The sequence below is a fragment of the Anser cygnoides genome, chromosome 1 (assembly GCF_040182565.1).
Source record: "Anser cygnoides isolate HZ-2024a breed goose chromosome 1, Taihu_goose_T2T_genome, whole genome shotgun sequence".
NCBI classification, from domain to species: Eukaryota; Metazoa; Chordata; class Aves; order Anseriformes; family Anatidae; genus Anser; species Anser cygnoides.
The window spans coordinates 91,528,929-91,543,475 of NC_089873.1; the positions used below are offsets into that span (position 1 = coordinate 91,528,929).

The 14,547-nt window shown below is 36.6% G+C and overlaps 1 long non-coding RNA gene across 1 annotated transcript; it reads right to left on the reverse strand.

Annotated features, from left to right (window-relative positions):
- Nucleotides 1-2,707: 2,707 nt before the first annotated feature.
- Nucleotides 2,708-10,008, reverse strand: LOC125182003 (uncharacterized). Its single transcript, XR_007160843.2, has 3 exons — nucleotides 9,694-10,008; nucleotides 8,429-8,501; nucleotides 2,708-3,278 (listed from the first exon to the last, which is right to left on the reverse strand). It is a non-coding gene; the product is annotated as an uncharacterized lncRNA (long non-coding RNA).
- Nucleotides 10,009-14,547: the final 4,539 nt, after the last annotated feature.

Below are 14,547 nucleotides of genomic sequence, written 5' to 3' on the forward strand. Positions count from 1 at the left end.
TTAAATGCTGCAGGTATTCCTCAGGATGAGGAGTGGAGTATGCAAACCCAAAGATTGTGCCTGCATGTGTCCTAGGAACACAGCTTGGATATGTAATATATGAAAGACGAATCAAGGTAAAGTCACAAGGCAACTGCAGTAACACACCATATTCCTGCTGCTTACATCCACATTTTGTACTTGAAACCATATTAACTTCTGTGAATTCAAAGACCTGTGAAAGACTGAAATATGCCATGGTTCAATGAGAAAAAATCACCGTATCATACCTGCAGGTTTCTGCTGTCTTAAGCCAGTGTACCTTGTGGTTTCTGTGATACTTTTGAATGTCTGTCCAAATTAGTGTTGACCTGAAACTAAACGAAGGCTTCAGTCTCTGAATGATTTTTAGATTTTTAAGCACATTTTAAATCCTTTGCAGATCAAGCCTTTTAAAACTTTGAGTGGGAAAGAGAAATGTGTATTAATTTTAGACAGCTATTTTTGCACTTGTACATGCATAATTGAATTCAGAATTTGCCCGTCTGCCTTCAACCTGAAAAGAGTAGCCTAGAATGTGCCTACATGCTTTTAATCCTTTGAAAAAGATTTGTAAACTGAAGAAACCTTATTAAACTTTAAAAACTAGCCCCTGTGCACTGAGTGCTTCATTTCTATACAGCTTTGTAATAAATGCCCTTGTAAGCATACTAATCTCAATATAATATAATATAATATAATATAATATAATATAATATAATATAATATAATATAATATAAACATAACAATATTAACATAACATAACATATGTAATCTATAATAATATAGTATAAGGTCTGCTTAACATGAGCAGTCATTGGTCTGTCTCAAGGTGTGCCTTTGAACCAAGAGAAGTTCACTGGTCCATATAGAAAATGCTACTGAAGTCTTTGTCTACATAAATATCTTGCACCACTTAAATTATTGCCATGTAGAAAAGAAAGATGCATTTATAGGGGTATGAATACCCTTTTTCCTGTAAGGAAAGAGTGTCTTTATTGATGATAACATCTAAATTGTGTTTATGTAACACTTTTACCTAGAAATCTCATGATCAAAACTGTTATATAACAATAAAAAATCTATGTAGATTAAGGGCTCATAAGCAGTGGATTTTTTCTTTGTTGGTCCAGCCAAAATATCAGGGAAAAAAGAAAAAGAAAAAGAAAAAGAAAAAGAAAAAGAAAGAAAAAGAAAAAGAAAAAGAAAAAGAAAGAAAAAGAAAAAGGAAAAGGAAAAGGAAAAGGAAAAGGAAAAAGAAAAAGAAAAAGAAAAAGAAAAAGAAAAAAAAAGAAAAAGAAAAAGAAAAAGAAAAAGAAAAAGAAAAAGAAAAAGAAAAAGAAAAAGAAAAAGAAAAAGAAAAAGAAAAAGAAAAAGAAAAAGAAAAAAGAAAAAAAGAAAAAGAAAAGAAAGAGAAAAAGAAAGAAAGAAATTTAATTTGTGCCAAAAAAAAAATTGCTCAATTTTTTTGGCTTTTATAAGCATTTCTGACCCCTTCAAAGTAGGCCCATTTCTAAACAAAAGCACCCTTTAAATGTGAAGTATCGATGTTTCATTTTGGAAATATTTACTGTCTCATTGTTTCAGTTCTCCAGAACTAGACATTCTGCCATTTGCTGGAAACTATCCCAAATTCACAAATGTTTTCAGATTCTGCAAAAATGAGGTTTGGAGTAATATTATTTTGTCAGGAGTGGGATGGGAGGGGGCAAGGGTACCTCTACACTACACTGTACTAAAGAGTTCACAAGGCCTTGGATTTTTTTTCCTTGAATTTATTGTAATCCATTCAGAGAGGATTAAGCAACCCAAAACAGGCCACCCTGCAATGGAAATTAAGAAGTGCTATTTTAAGCTTACACTAAAAAATCAGTTTGCAGGAATATTTTATGTGAGGTGTACAACATATAGAGACCTGACTTTCTTAGGATTTTATTCTTTAAGAGCCACAACTGAGGAACAATACAGGCTTAACTGGTAAACTGCAGATGTGTAACTTTAGGTAGGAGAAGAATCTAATTAAAAGAAAGGAAACTTGCTCTTCATTGTATGTGCCTGTAAATATCTTGCTAAACAAGGGCTATAAAACATATTTCTCCTTCCCACAACCTCACACCTGCTAATACACCTCTTAAAATGAGCTGCATCTTCAATAATAACCTTCAGCAGTGAGTTCTGAGATCTAATTATATGTTTAATTATATATTTTCTGTCAGCTCATTTACATCCAACTACATTCAACAGCATGTCAGCTGGGATCAATTCTTCAACAGTGATTTTATTATAGTTTCTATATAATCTTAGTTTAGTATATCCACCCTGTTCCCACCCTTGAGCATATGGTGTCTCTTTTTTATGCAGCTGAATTAGAGAAAAGCATCAGCATTAAATGTGAATCTCTTGGCTTTTGATGGCTGCCAATCCTAGAGTTGTTTGCAAATGTTTTTGATATCATTTTCACTTCTGTACCACAAGTGCTTTGTTAACATCTGCCCTGCAGCAGATGATCACTTTTATTTACTGATTTATTCATGTATCTATATTTTGGTGTGAAAACACTCTTAACTCTTGGGCTTTAATCTGTGGAAGGAATACAATGTAACGAAACACAGCTATGCTTTGCACTTGAAAGGAAAAATACCAATATTTCTTTGTTTTTCAATGTAATTCTAGATATAACAGGTAGGATAGTGATAATAAATTTAGGTCTTTATTGAAATTCTCCCTCCGTTGGCTAAAGAGCCATGCTTTCTCTCACGTATGTAGTCTATCAAATGTTCTTGGAGGATCTTTTTGCACCAGCTGCTATCCTGTTTCACTTTTTGCTTCAGATTAGCTCTTTAAACATTTTGATGAACACAAAGAACGATGCCAACTTGTAACTGACAAATCCTGTTTTTCAGATTTTTCTTCCAGAGTTGCCCAGTCGTGCAGCACCACAACAGAGGCTGTGTTCACTACGGCCTCAGCAAGAGCTTTAAGTCTCATAATCTTGTGCTTTTCCAAGGCTAGAAACAAGTGTGTGGAATTGTATGATTTTCTGTTAGTCTCTTCATATGTTAGCTCTTTATAGTTAGATGAATGACACAAATGTGCTAGTATTTATGTCTTGGTTGTGTAAATGACTGCCTGTGGTTGAGGAAGGACAGCATCCAGTCCATGAGTTGTGTTTTCAGTGAAGTCTCCATGTTCCCACCAAAGACTGTGCCATTTGCCTTTAGCCTTGAGTGGGCTGGGTTTTTCACTTCATTGTTTCAAGCTGAAATGACCATTTTATACGAGTTTTAGAGATACTTTCATTTAATAGCTATGATTTTCCTCTGCTTGCAAATCCATAGAATGGAACTCATGGTAAATAAGATAGATACAGAGAAGTATTAGATTGTTCCAATCACACTTAACCCCCACCTCTGAGTCTGACTCTTTTGAATATTTCAGAAATTGACAGTTTTCCATGAGGTGAATAATGGTACAATGCTTTAGAAAGGTTTTACAAGCATGGGTCTTAAATAAGCTAAGTTTTAAATAAATAGTTGTGATTACATGAGTAATGTCGTGATTCTAACAGATACTGCGAGAATGGGGGTGTTCAAGAATAAATGCCAACTTAAAAATTAGCCCAAATAAACATATATAATTTCAATGAGATTAGAAAACAGTTTGCATTATGCAAGCAGAGACAGTTTTACTTGGACAGAAAATGTTCACACTTTGATAGCACAAAATGTTTAACCAATAGTAATCAAATTTTCCATGGATCCTTGGCTGAGACTAATCTAAAATACTCAGTCCCGAATCTGATAGCCATTTTTAGCCTGCATCATTTATTGGTTCTAGCACTTCAATTTCCCATGATTACCCCTCATTAAGGCTGTAAGCTCTCAGACAGAAGAAAAAGAGTCTCTAAAATCAGAATGACTTATATTCTTATTGATAACGCTCACCTTAATAATCCTAGAAATGCCTATGAAAAGTGACTTAACCGAGGAACCGTTTCACTTGTAAGGGTATACATCCTGTCTAAGAACTGGGATATTGTCATTTGGGTGGGTTGTATGAGAAGTGAAGGTGGCTTTGGTGCTGTCTCTGCCCGTTCTGTAGATAAGCAGAAGATATTGCTCTCTCTCATGTGTGGAAAGCAGTATAAATTATAGACTGTGCAACTCCTTCCCATAAGAAAAAATGCTCTAGTACTTAATGTTGGTGTGTTATAAGCAGAGACATATGCCCTTAATTTATAATAATAAATATTTATTTCCATGTCCCTGTCCAGTAATACATAAGTATATCTTTTGAGAGTTAAGGGCACAGAGTTAGAACACTAGGTAATTTATGCTTTTCTTGTTATGTATTACTAGAGGAACATTTTTTGTGTTCTAAGCAAAATAGAATTATGACTGAAACCCAGTCATCATTCTAGTATGTGGCATTTATTTACCTATGTACGGACACATTTATCTAAATAGGTCTGTAAGTTGCAAGTTTTCTTGTGATTCTGCAAAGACTTATGCATACTCTTTATTTCATAAGGTTAGTGAGACCAGGACAGCGTCACTCACACATGTAGAGTTTGGTCCATGTGTTAATCATAGTAATGGAGAAGCACTGATCTGTGTTAGTTAGAGTGAGTTGGAAAATTAAAAAAAAATAAAATCTATATTTTTTTTTAAATCAGAAAACGTGAGTTTAAATCAAATCTCCCAATGTGAGTATATGTGCTAGCTTGAAAAAGGCTGAAATTTCCAACGAGAGAGATCTGTAAGAAAAGTTAGCTAGATGTAAAACCACTGAAGTCACTGGAGTATTCATGTGAGGATTCACATGAGGGTTTGCTACTTGAGACCCACATGCAGACTCTAGCTATGGCAAAAAAGGCACTTGAGCCTGGGTGGTGAAGGAATGTGGAAAACAAGGGGCTGGAAGGCTGGCTTTTAGAGGCAGCTGTCTACCACTCACTGCTGTTAAGTGTAGACATGTAGTAGAGAGCTTGAAAAATACCTACTGGGTTACTTCCATGAAAGAGGAATACTGTTTCTTATTCATCTGTTATGACTATGTCTATTGTTCCTGCTCCATTTTAAAGTGAATATTTTTACATCCTTTATTGTTATAACAGCAGGGATAGATAACTTTTTTTTTTTTTCAATTACTGGAAAAGTCACTGAAAGTAGTTGTAAAGTGACCGAAATTGCTCACACCATTGAGTGTAATTTGGCAAATACTTACGACTGAAAAAATATGGAAGCAGTATAAAAAGACCTGAGATGTGTCATTTCAGAAACACCAACTGCTTATTTTGACATTTTTTAATGAATCATTTTGGCTTTTCTTTTCCATTGCAAACAACATTTCTCATTAGTGAGTTGTATATATCTTTTAAAGAAGAAAGAATAAGAGGTACATACTCTGAGAACAAAATGCAACATTTACATGAAAAACACACAAAAATTCCATTTTAATTTCAATGGAATGGGAGTTTTTTTCCCTTATTTTTTAGTGTTATAAAAATACATAATTTGCTCTTCTGCATTATTAATGACTGTAGGTGTCAGTAACTCAATGTATGCACCTCAATTTAGATCTAGTTGCATTTTGGAAAGAAAACAAACAAACAAACAAAGAGAACTGTGTGTCAATGCCACTGTATGTTTTTTTCAGTGCTCATAGGCAACACAAAGAAGTAAAGGTGCTACACTGTGTGTAAATGCATGACAAGCCTAACGAGTTCCTGAGAGCTCAAGTATGTTAGCACAAGAGCTCTGAAGAGGCCTGCCTTAATTCACTCCATCCTTTGTAAGATGTGCAGGGGATGTGGCAGCTTTGCAGGAACAACTGTCATACTAAAGACCTCATCAAAAGTCCACAGGGTTCGTTGCAAAACTGGCTTAAACTCATACGGTATATATGGTTATAAGGGAAGGCGTGGGCTTATTTATTTCCTCAAGTCTTGGAGATCTGCTGAAGAAGCAGAATGGAATAGATACAGGAGCAGAAAGCCTGATGTGCTCAGAAGTGAATCTCTGAAAGACATGTTTGAAACACACCAGAGCCCATTTTAGAGCTTTGGCATGGAAGCATAACACGCAGATCTCATAAACTGGGCAAAGAAGAGTTAAGATGCATGGCACAATTCCAGGGTATACAAGTGTTAAGTATTAAAGAAGCTGTGCTGATGCAGAAGAAAAAAAAAAGAAAAAGGGGTTGGAGCATGTTCTTTCACTTTTTTTTTTTCTTTTTTTTTTTCTGAAGTCATGTAAAGCGGATCTAGTGGAACTCCACCAAGCATCTGTTGGCTTCTGGAGGAGCACGGAAATCCTCTCTACAGAATTCTCCCCATGAAGTGGTGGTGTTCAGGGACCTTGCATCAAGCCCTGGTGCAGAATGCCTGCGTTCCCCCTTTCAGCCAAGGGACACCACACTGCAAAGTTCAAACTCTCTCTGCTATATTACAACTGAAATATAACAGTTTTGTAACTGCTTATGCAAGCTCCTTTATGAGTTGAAATGCCTCTGTATCCCCCTGGGTTATTGGTAGTGAATTGAACTTTGCATGTGCCAACTTTTTCACATTTGTGTGAAAGGAAAACCGAGGGGACTAGTCCTAATCCCTCAGAGCTAAATAAATATTTACCAAGTTTGATTCTGCCATCATTTCATGGCCAACGCTAAGTACAAGGTGACTGTGGGACTGATGAAAATGTAAAAACTGCTAATTTTCAAATGTACCATAGAATCCACTTTCATGGCATACTTTGATTTTGTATTTCTCCCTTTCCAGGTGAAATAGCCATTTTTTGGTCACTTGTGATGTTGTCATTTCCCATATATGTTTCTGAAATATAACGCTCAGTTTTGCCATTTAGATTGCCTTTATATAAAAATACAGTAGAAATTCACTGCTGCAGCAGCTACTTTCTGAGTGTGTCAGGCAGCCAGCTATCTTCTGCAAAACTGTTCCAGTTCTAGAGCTCCAAACTAAGCACAGATCACTCCAAACAAGAATATGAACATTCAAAACCAGCTCTCCTGCTAGCAAAAAGAACAACTTTGGTGTTCTCCATAGAGGGTTCAACTGATAGCCAGAACCATTCAGAGTAGATCCTAATGGTATTAAAACATCTAAGTCTACATAAATGTGTGATTTTCTGATATCTCATATGAGCAAAATTCACAAACTTATTGAAGTACCAGGGAACAATGACTTTTTATTGTTCACCTCCATGCAGGATTACTGTAATCTGGACCTTTACGTGAGGATGACAAATAAAATTCCTGTGTTGTAAAATGTAGCACCTTACATTGACCAGTGTCAGACTTTTGCAAATAAAAGAGATTCGTGCCTCTTTGCTTCCTTTGGCTCCAAACTATTTCAAAAGTCAGCTGCAGGCCTTAGATGTAATCCTCGGGGTAATTAATGGATCAAACGCCAGCTACACAGCAGATCCCATTTCAGCCTTTGAATAGCTGGGACAGCTACTTCCTCTGGGGGTGAAGTGGGGCACTGAGCTAGAGAAACTGTGTTCTCCCACCTATGGGACTATTTCCCTACAGCACATCCAGCTGCCACTAGGAAGCCTTGCTAAGGTGCTTGTCAATGCCGTCGTAGTTTATGGATAACCTTCTTTTGGAGGATATGGCTTTATCAATGTCATGTACCAGGTGGTAACTTCTAAAAAAAAATTCAGTAATTTAACAAAGCAGTGTCATTCCCCCTCCCTCCCCCCTATCTCTCCAGGAAAAAAATAAAAATAAATAATAAAAAAAAAACTAAGGCCACTATATTATCACATGGACTCTACATAAAGACCCCAAAGGTATTACAACTATGGACACCTAGAGGAAGTGTCTTGTATCATATATGAGGTATTCGTGGACTTTAAAATAATAAAAGGATTCATCTAATGAAAAGTAAATATATTTTCCCCATCCTCTATTTTCTCCATAGATGCTGGACAGGAAAAAGCATTTCTGTGGTGGAGTTCATCTCATCATGATGTGGACATCTGAAGTAGGGTGGATGAACACACCCTTAATAGTGTCTGCTTCTTACTTGGAAAATTAGAAAGCCTGAACTAACTATCTTAGTTGTAGGCATTTGCATTATAGGCATACAAATTAGGGAAAGGGAAGGCTTGCCCTTGTGAATATATTTTGGACTAAGACATCATAATTTATGCAAGTTGTTTACATATGAAGTTTGTATCCTTTTTTTTAAGAACAAATATGCCTCTGAGCAGACATTATGTAACTGGAGGCAGACAAGTGCCTTCTGTACAAGTGTGAAAAGGAGAGTGAAAAGTGAGCGTACTTCAAGTAAAAGCTGGCACAATGACTTACAAGACAAAAGGAAGAGGCATTGAACACTCTGACTGAACTTTGTTACTACTCTATTTGGTCACTAGTACATACCTGCGATGTTGACTGCATTACAAGGCCAGTTGCAGGTACCATGCGTGTTACCCAACCTGAGCTCAGGACTGCTCTGGAAAGAACAATGCAGGATTTTGTTCAGTATTGTTCCCAGCGCTACTCCGCACCGGAGCACTAACTCCGCTAACATTGCCAAAAGCGATTTCTGTTTTCTCAGCTGTAAAAGAAATGCAGTAAGTCTACCTTTTGTAAGCTCTGATCTTGCTTACTTATTTCCACTTAACTACAGTTAGACTCCTGGCAGATTTTTCTTTCTTTTCTGTCCCCTGAGAGCATATCATCAGTGCCAAGGGAAGCTGTTGAGACCGACAATTTCACGGACTACACAAGAAGTGACTAACAGCCTGATGTTGAAACCTCGGAGGCTCTAATAGCAATCAGTCTTCTTTCCATGCTCTGACATGAATCCCAAACATAACTGTGTCTATGCAGCATTTGTATATGCATCTTTTAAAACGACACACCTTCAGGGGGTTGGGCTCTAAAGCACACACGAGTTTGTTTGGATGTTGATGTAAGGGATGCTATCTGCTGGTTCTATTCTCTCCACATTTATAAAGACATAAGCATACACATGGGTGACTTAAGGTCTGAAATCACTCCTTCCTGACATTTGCCCTTAACTGATTATAAAAATGGCACTACAAACCCATTCTCCACTCTAATAATTCTCCCTTCTGAGGCATCCATCTCAAATTTGAAATCTCATGCCTTTTAATTTTTTTTCCTGTTCTCTGGCACCCCACTAGGGAAGTAACTTACAAAACATACCCCTACATTTTTAATTCATGTGACAAACCCTTTAGTTCCAGTGGAGTGTGAAGCTCAGGAAAGATTAACATTTTGGAGACCTACACACACTGACATACAATCACAGTCATTTTTACTGATCTCCTACTAATTTATTTTCCAGCTTAGTGCTGTACATAAAGACTGCTGGCATGACACTGGGTTGTAGTTCCTGAACCTGAGCCATGTAACACTTGTCTGGTTATCATGAAAACTTCATATCAATATCAAACAGTACTGATTCAGTATCAACCGACTTCACTGACTGTTTTAAAATCTTTTCTAGATTTGCCAGAAGAGAACATTTCACCCATTGTACCACAATTAAGATTTATGTTGAGATGAACAGTGAAATGTCTTGACATTTTGATAGAGTGCAACCATGTTCTATTGAACAAAAGCTGACTACCAAAGAAAATAATAGAAAGTAAAACAGTAATAATAAAAAGCCTCACCAAACTAAAATCAAGCCTGTTGAGGTTTCACAGGTGTTCAAGTCCTCATCAGTCTTCCTGAGATGAGATCAACTTTGCAGTGTTAAAACCATGGCATTTAGAAGGGGTGGCATGGCTGCGCTGTTTTAAAAGAGGAAGTAAAATGTAAAAACCCAAAGGTAAAATTTGGAAGGACTTCAATTTCTGAAATAGTATTTGACCTGAATATTGAGATCTATACTTGCAATTAATTTATTAAGTACTGTTGTGGTCATTGGTGACCAGAGGCTTGAGTTCTCTGAGCAAGCTTCTTTGGAAAGTGTGGCTATTTGAATGTAAAAGATCTCCTGTTGCCATGATTAATAATTAATTAAATATTGGCTCAGAAAATGTCTTGGTTGGACTTTTATAGCTGCTTAAGTATGCTCTGAAATCTTTTATCCCATTACTAATTCTGGTCACTGCTTACTCATGAGACTAACAGGTAGACCTAGCCAAAATATATATATATATATATTTAAATAGATGCCATATTCCCCTCAGAATAAATCACCTCGGCTAAATCAGTATCTTGATGAGGTACGTTAAAATCATTCTGTTACATGTACCACCCAAGATGCTTATTTTTGTTATTGCAGTTTGGGTCATTATATGTCATGCATAGCAGCTAAAATCTTTATTATTTTAAGGACATTATTTTTCAAAACAATTTTTTAATGATTTCTTACTGTTCAAAGTACTGACCTATAGAATTACAAAATTCCACACAAAGATGGTAAGCAAAAATAAGAAAGTATTTAACCATAAATACTAAGATGAATACTTGTGTATGAACTCTGAGTCTGATTTATGTTCCTCATGATGAAGTAGTATGTGGCCAAATTGCAAAATTATGAATTTGAAAATGAAATTCAGTGTCTAGTACTGCTTAACGGCCATATGTTTGAGAGAACTCAGTTTTTGCTCCCTTCAGAATCCTTGTGCTGAAAAGCCAGACCTAAAAAGAAATTGCAGGTATTAGAGTCTCAGATATTTATCATACTTCTGAGATGATGTTGATATAATTTCAAACCTACATCAGTAATAAGCATAATAGCTATCTCAGATATTTTGAGTTATATCCAAAATGTAATTTACATTGCCATCACCATCAATTATATCACAGTTCTGTCTAGGACTTCAGTATAAGTGCAGGAAATATAAGTGCACACTCTAGCACTCTGTAGAAAAATAATTTATTATCTTGCCATTCGCTGAGCCCCGGGAGGGGTACAAAACAGTGTGCGGTGCGCAGCTGCAATTGCATTTGCAATATTTCCTGTGACATGGAAGCATGGGAGTTGGTGGCAGGTCCCATCACAGTGGTGCTGGTGGGGAGGTGCAGATGCCCAACACCCAAGGGCCCAAAGAAAGGTAAAGCTCAAAACTCCATGCGTTGAAATCCTTACAAGCTGCAATTTTTGGAACCAAGCAAAGTGGAGAGATCTATAACCTCATCCCTACAACAGACCATATATTTGAAGCACTCCTACAACTTGCTATGGGCACAGAGAAGACAGTGGTTCACCCCATGCCACCAGTTATCATTCCAATGATGTATGTTGCAGAACTGGTGCCTGCGAAAGCAAACCTCTTACGCAAATTATTTGAGAGAAGGAAACCAGTTCTGTTTTTGCCATTAGGTGTAGTGAGAATAGGTTTTCATGATTAAACTTTCTTTTCCATCTTCCCATGGGGTGGGGCACAGGGTGACACAGAATAAGAAAAAATATAACTAAACGGTATAAGAAAAAAATAACGTGTAAATTTTTGTCTCCTAGAGGTTGAGGGGAAGGGTGCTACACTTGATGCATGTATACCCATATGCACATTTATTTACACAGAAAATGCTGATTTAATTCGAGATTTCTCTTTCACCTAGCAACATTTGTATATAATTCTCCCATTTTTTAGTATCCATGTCATTGTAATACCATGCTAATTCATACTTGGTCTCTGTATTATGAGTCACTTCATTACGTCCTACTGAAAAACAAGACTGACCCATGTTTTCATTCCCATGACTGAAATTGCTTTGAAATCTGCACGCAGACTTCTCATTCTCTGCTTGCTTTTGTGTCCTCAAACTCCTAGTAAAGTAGATTTCTATAAAATGCCCATTGTATCCTCTGTGCCCACACAACATTGTACCAATATTACTCAAGTATTACAGACATCTTTTGTGGATGCATATGTACAGACCTCTAGGAATTTCTGATCTTTGTGTTCTGTTGCAGTTTGAGCCTGTACAAGTTTGTCTGACATGTGAACTGTGCAAAATCTTTTCTGAGCTTTTTTTTTAAGCTCTGGTTTTGTCCACGGGAATGCATGGCATTTTTTTACTTCAAATGGGAAGATGTTTGTTATAACAAGGACAGAAAAGCACAAGCTAAAAACTTAGTAAAGGAATGTTAGTTAAGACAACTAGCTAGTTAGGAGACAGATCTCCTTCACGTTTACCAGTCTTCAGTGTAAATCATAGAATAATAAAGATAGAACACAAAAATTACAGTAATAATAGTAATAAAAAAAGTTTTTTCAGATACACAGTCTGCTCTGTTTTACTGACACCATAGTTTTTCATTCCAGTAAACTTCATCGTGTCTGAAGTGATTTAATAAATCAGTGAATATACTTTCTTCATAGCAGGACAAACCTAGATGTGATTAGAACACGAGGTGTATAGCTCTAACTGATTTCTCCATAAATCACTATGTTGCCAGTAATTAATATGATTTGCATTTTCAGTGATTTCTTGGATTTTATCATATGGTGCTGGCAATAAGTTGAAACAAGAAGCTGATGCGATGATCTGTGAAATTGCACAGAATAGCATACCCAGACTGTTGTACTGTACAGATTGCTGCAGGAAGAAGGAATAGAGCGGGCTTATTCCCTAAGAACAGTTTCAGAAATTTTTTCACCCCTTCAAAAGACATGCTCCTCCCCTAGATAATTCTTTTTGCTTTTATTTTGAGTCCAGCAATTTAATACTTTATTAGCTATGCATAGAGGAAAATATCACCGATCTTCCAGGAAAGCTACAGGACATTCTGTCATATTTTGAATCTTCATGTAAAAAGACAAAGCTGTCTGAATACCTATGGTTAAGAATTTGTAAGCAAACATTTCATTTTGCTTTGATGCAAAACTATTATATAATTTGAAAACAGGCAATGCTCCTTGTCTTTACCTGCATTATTAAAGTAGATCATTAAAATACTTCAACATTAAAACAAGGGACCTGATTCTGTGAATTGCACGCCCTTTCCACCAGGGAACTGACAGAATCCGGATCCAAATTAAGATATTCACGTCATTTCCCATTCGCTGCATGTTTCCTGCTATGTTAGCAGGAACTGTCCCAAACAACATTCACTGGAATATCTACAGAAGAGTTATATGATTGCTGATCGCTTTCAGTAAACACTGCTGTTGTACAGTAGAAATCCTGTAAAGCTAGGATAAAAGCTTTGAAGATAAGAAAGATTACCATGTAAATGTCATTATTTGAAGAGGAAGAATTAAATGTACTACCAAGAAAACCTTTAAAGATTGTTTTATGTGCATATAAAAAGAGAAAGTGCCAGGATCAGCGGGTGCTCAGCTATCTGAGCTTTTACATATTGATTCAGGTGGTAGATACAGGCTTAGATTCCCAGTTATAGTCACTTCAACTTAGATCCCTCTTCAGTGTGAAACAGTGTAGTTTTTCTGGAATAAGTGATACTACATTGACATATACAGCAAATGCCTTCTTCTCTCCCTCTTCCTCTGCTTCAGTCCCCACTCTCCTCTGTTCAGACCATTTTCTGGGTGGCTCTTTTTAGAAATGCACTCATTAAGAAAAACGAGTATCAAAAGTAACAGACTTTATAGGATACTGTAACTCTCAAATATGAAGAGGCTAACTTCATCCTAATAAATCATATATGTAGCAGAATAATGATCAGACTGGATTTTTCTTCCAATCTTGCTGAGAATTGAAAGATTCAATATATTTTCAATTAAAAGCAGACAAATGGAAGTCCAGATCATGCTTGCAATTCTCTCTTGCCTCAAATTGGAGGAGATAACAGGTATGATAGAACTGTGATAACAGGTATGCTAGAACGGGATTTTTACCTTTAAAGTACAGCAGAAGTCAGAAATTAAATTCCAGCTTGCAGCTCAGAGCTCAGTCCCCACCAGTATCTAGAAGGAAGGCAGACCTATCTGAGTGATCCCCCTCAGCTATTGCTGAAAAAATTATTTGCAAAAAAAGATATTCTAATTCAGAAAAGGATTTATCATCAGAAGCAGAAAAACTTCTTCATGTCTTCATCATCCCACATCCGAGACAGCTAGGTGTAGCAACTATAAGACTGAAGTTGTGAGTTATAAATAGGTAAATCAAGTTTGTTCTTTAGTTATAATTGTGGCATAGTTGGGTTGCAGGGCTGTGCCTGTATGTATACTGAGTGCTCTCACATCATGAATTCCTTGGGTGTTAAGGAGTATCCCAACCATCTCATTGTAGGTGAGATAACGGATTGGCTCGAGACAATGAAGCAACTTGAAACAAGGTGATCGACTGGCAGATTAATTGTTACAAGAGCCCATTGGATGGGAATATTTCTTCTAGAAATTGCCCCCAGAGCAAATCCTGCTGTGTCTAGTCTAATTTATATGCCCAATTGTGTTTATTAACATTTTGGATGGAGTGTCCCAAAGCATCCCTGCTAGAGAAGTAATCAGATTGTACATAGATAAGGCATTTGTAAATAGTCAATAGAAATCATTTCTCCAGAAATGGCCATGTAGGACAGCCTGAAGTCTGTGGCTAGGATATTTAAG